Raw genomic sequence first — 5,214 nt, 5'->3', positions numbered from 1 at the left:
TATTATTTCTATGTGGGGTTCTAGGTTTAATTTGCTATGTTGCTGTTTGTGTATGATTCCCAATTAGAGGCAGCTGGTAATCGTTGTCTCTAATTGGGGATCATACTTAAGTTGCATTTTTCCACCTGAGGATTATGGGATATTGTTTGAATGTATGTGTTTTGGGTTAGTGCACATAACATCTCTGTAGTAACGGTTCGTTTTTAGTTTATTGTTTATTTGTTTTTGTCATTGCTAAGTTTTATTCCTTAAAATGATGTGGAACTCAACATACATGCTTTGGTCCGACCATCATTATTACGATCCACGTGACATATGTGGAAACGTGCTTCTTCCCAGTTGAGTTGCCATGGTCGTGTCAGTACACAGAAACTTGTTTCTTCCCAGTTGAGTTGCCATGGTCGTGTCAGTACACAGAAACTTGCTTCTTCCCAGTTGAGTTGCCATGGTCGTGTCAGTACACAGAAACTTGTTTCTTCCCAGTTGAGTTGCCATGGTCGTGTCAGTACACAGAAACTTGTTTCTTTCCAGTTGAGTTGCCATGGTCGTGTCAGTACACAGAAACTTGCTTCTTCCCAGTTGAGTTGCCATGGTCGTGTCAGTACACAGAAACTTGTTTCTTTCCAGTTGAGTTGCCATGGTCGTGTCAGTACACAGAAACTTGTTTCTTCCCAGTTGAGTTGCCATGGTCGTGTCAGTACACAGAAACTTGCTTCTTCCCAGTTGAGTTGCCATGGTCGTGTCAGTACACAGAAACTTGCTTCTTCCCAGTTGAGTTGCCATGGTCGTGTCAGTACACAGAAACTTTAAAGAGCAACTGTTCCTTAAAAAACATCTCGTTTAGAAAACAGCATATGTGGCATTGATATGAGTCAGAAATATTTATTCTACTGTCACAATTGACTACAAAGTGTAAAAAGGATAATTTTGGTCATAAAGTCAGTCTCGTCCAAAACAGAGTTTTGTAACTTGTGGTTGTGACTGTATCACAACGTAAATAAAGGATGGGTTTGTTTCATTCCTGCCACATGTCCACAGCTGGCAGCACACAAGTGATCATCAATTCGGATTGCAGCAGCACGCCACCTGATCGTAATGCTTGTGGTAAATGTGGGTTGACTTTGGATATCCCTATGGGGATAGTTACCACCGCTAAATTACACAATGTACATGTGTGTAATATCAGATCTCCTCTTCGTCTGAAGAGGAGTAAGGATTGAACCAAGATGCAGTGTGGTAAGTGTCCATAACTTTAATCAAAGAAAGCACTGAACACTGAATACAAAAATAACAAAAGAAACGTGAAGAAACGAAACCGAAACAGTACCGTGTGGCGACTGACACGGAAACAAACACCCACAAACCAACAGTGAAACCCAGGCTACCTAAGTATCATTCTCAATCAGAGACAACTAATGACACCTGCCTCTGATTGAGAACCATACTAGGCCGAAACAGAAACCAAACATAGAAAAACAAACATAGACTGCCCACCCCAACTCATGCCCTGACCATACTAAATAAAGACAAAACAAGGGAAATAAAGGTCAGAACGTGACAATGTGAGAATATATACAATATGTGACAATATGTTAAGATTCCAATACTCCAAATGTCAATGACTTATAAACAAACCTCAAACCAACTATAACGTGTAGACATTCATATACAAATATTGAAACCATGTAATGATAAAACTAAAAGATGTACAAAATGAAGATATTGTCTAGTTTACATTGTGTCCCTAACTGGCCCCAGAGATTGGCTATCCAAAGTCAAAAGTCAAGTCACACACCAGCCAGCTAAAGCTAATTGGCAAAATCATTTGGCTAAATCTTCCCACCTGCGAACACACATAACACACGCGAGACACCCACGTCAAACCACACCCCTAAACCCTGTTTAATTAAGTAATGGCCGCTAGCATTTCTTAATGAACCAAATCTAAAATGAGGCCAAACCAGGAAGTGCAGTCGCCCTTTAAAACTAAGTAATGACATGTTGCACCTCTACCTTGCTACCTTTCAGATGAGCCAAGGAGGAGGACAGATGACAACAGCAGGTCAGTGGAGTACTTGGAACAGCAGCAACCAGGGGCAAATGGCAAGGTAGAAAAACATCTCATCTCTCAATGTTCTAAACTCTCAATGTTCTTGTCACGCCTTGGTCATTGTATTTTGTGTTTTTGTTATATGTTTGGGTAGGCCAGGGTGTGACATGGGTTTATATGTTGTATTCGTATTGGGGTTTGTATTATTTGGGATCGCGGCTGATTAGGGGTGTTGTATAGGCTTGGCTGCCTGAGGCGATTCTCAATTGGAGTCATGTGCTTCGCGTTGTCTCTGATTGGGAACCGTATTTAGGCATCCTGACTTTCGCTTTGTATTTGGTGGGTGTTTGTTCCTGTCTCTGTGTTGTAGTCACCAGATAGGCTGTAATAAATTTCACGTTCCGTTCTGTTGTTTTTGTATTTCAGTTATTTCATGTACCGCGATTCTGTTCATTAAAGTCATGAGTAACCTACACGCTGCATTTCGGTCTGACTCTCTTCATTCAACAGACGAACGCCGTTACAGTTCTAATCTCTCAATATTCTAATCTCTCAATGTTCTAATCTCTCAATGTTCTAATCTCTCAATGTTCTAATCTATCAATGTTCTAATCTCTCAATGTTCTAATCTCTCAATGTTCTAATCTCTCAATATTCATCTCAAAGTGCGCCAAATTCGTGCATTTAGCTGTTGAGATTTTTTGACCAGACCACCCTGCTGGCTTTGGGCTAAGCCTCAGTCTTCAAATCCTAGAAATGGCAATAAATTATAGAATAATAGCCATCTATATCAACATGATCTACTTAGCTTGAGCTTGGGTTTGTTTTTGCTGAATAATATAATAATATACTGTAATAATATAATAATTTACAGTAATAATATACTATAATAACATATAATATACTGTAATAATTTACTGTAATAATATACTGTAATAACATTTCATAATATACTGTAATAACATTTCATAATATACTGTAATAATATAATAATATACTGTTATAACATAATATAATAATATATTGTAATATAATAATTTACTGTAGTTATATATTAATATAATGTAATAATATAATATGTAATTATATAATAATATACTGTAATAATATAATACTGTACTGTAATATACTGTAATTATATAATATTATACTGTAATAATTAAATAATATACTGTAATAATATAATAATATACTGTAATAATATAATGTACTGTAATAACGAAATAATATACTGTAATAATATAATAATGTACTGTAATAATGTAATAATATAATAATATACAGTAATAATATAATAACATACTGTAATAATATAATAACATACTGTAATTATATATAGGGATTATATTTCCATTCAGTATGCAATGTTTTGTAACTAATAGTGAAACCTCTGCTATTTGTCTCCTACTTTGCTACTTGGTCAGTGGTGCCTCTCCCATTGAATGCCAAACCAGTCACGGGGGTGTCAGAGTTTTCATTCTAAACTTGTATAGCTAATAAGATATAAATAGGATGTATTTGTATTCCATCTGATTGTATGGGACCTTAACACCATATGCTCTCCACAGCTCACGGAACACAGCCTGTCTGCCTTTCCCTCATAGAAATATCAGCTCTCTCATCCCTAATGTATTTTTCTTCTCTCATCCCTAATGTATTTTTCTTCTCTCATCCCTAATGCATTTTTCTTCTCTCAGCCCTAATGTATTTTTCTTCTCTCATCCCTAATGCATTTTTCTTCTCTCATCCCTAATGTATTTTTCTTCTCTCATCCCTAATGTATTTTTCTTCTCTCATCCCTAATGTATTTTTCTTCTCTCATCCCTAATGTATTTTTCTTCTCTCATCCCTAATGTATTTTTCTTCTCTCATCCCTAATGTATTTTTCTTCTCTCAGCCCTAATGTATTTTTCTTCTCTCAGCCCTAATGTATTTTTCTTCTCTCATCCCTAATGTATTTTTCTTCTCTCATCCCTAATGTATTTTTCTTCTCTCATCCCTAATGTATTTTTCTTCTCTCATCCCTAATGTATTTTTCTTCTCTCATCCCTAATGTATTTTTCTTCTCTCATCCCTAATGTATTTTTCTTCTCTCATCCCTAATGTATTTTTCTTCTCTCATCCCTAATGTATTTTTCTTCTCTCATCCCTAATGTATTTTTCTTCTCTCATCCCTAATGTATTTTTCTTCTCTCATCCCTAATGTATTTTTCTTCTCTCATCCCTAATGTATTTTTCTTCTCTCATCCCTAATGTATTTTTCTTCTCTCATCCCTAATGTATTTTTCTTCTCTCATCCCTAATGTATTTTTCTTCTCTCATCCCTAATGTATTTTTCTTCTCTCATCCCTAATGTATTTTTCTTCTCTCATCCCTAATGTATTTTTCTTCTCTCATCCCTAATGTATTTTTCTTCTCTCATCCCTAATGTATTTTTCTTCTCTCATCCCTAATGTATTTTTCTTCTCTCATCCCTAATGTATTTTTCTTCTCTCATCCCTAATGTATTTTTCTTCTCTCATCCCTAATGTATTTTTCTGAGCAATACAAACAGATCTGTTGCATACTGCGATATGAACTCTGTTTAAGTAGTAGTCATGTTTTGTAAGTACTTATTAGGACACAGTGTGCATAAATAAATACAGTGAGGGATAAAAGTATTTGATCCCCTGCTGATTTTGTATGTTTGCCCACTGACAAAGAAATGATCAGTCTATAATTTTAATGGTAGGTTTATTTGAATAGTGAGAGACAGAATAACAACAAGAATCAAAGATAAACGCATGTCAAAAATGTTATAGATTTAATTGATCCCTCATTTTAATGAGGGAAATAAGTATGTATTTGTTAAGTCAATATTTATAGTACACTCCTCCTCATGGAATATTATAATATTTATAGTACACACCTCCTCCTGGAATATTATAATATTTATAGTACACACCTCCTCCTGGAATATTATAATATTTATAGTACACACCTCCTCATGGAATATTATAATATTTATAGTACACACCTCCTCATGGAATATTATAATATTTATAGTACATACCTCCTCCTCATGGAATATTATAATATTTATAGTACACACCTCCTCCTCATGGAATATTATAATATTTATAGTACACACCTCCTCCTCATGGAATATTATAATATTTATAGTA

This window comes from Oncorhynchus gorbuscha, linkage group LG06 (assembly GCF_021184085.1).
Source record: "Oncorhynchus gorbuscha isolate QuinsamMale2020 ecotype Even-year linkage group LG06, OgorEven_v1.0, whole genome shotgun sequence".
Taxonomy (NCBI): Eukaryota; Metazoa; Chordata; class Actinopteri; order Salmoniformes; family Salmonidae; genus Oncorhynchus; species Oncorhynchus gorbuscha.
Note: the sequence above shows the minus strand (reverse complement) of the source record.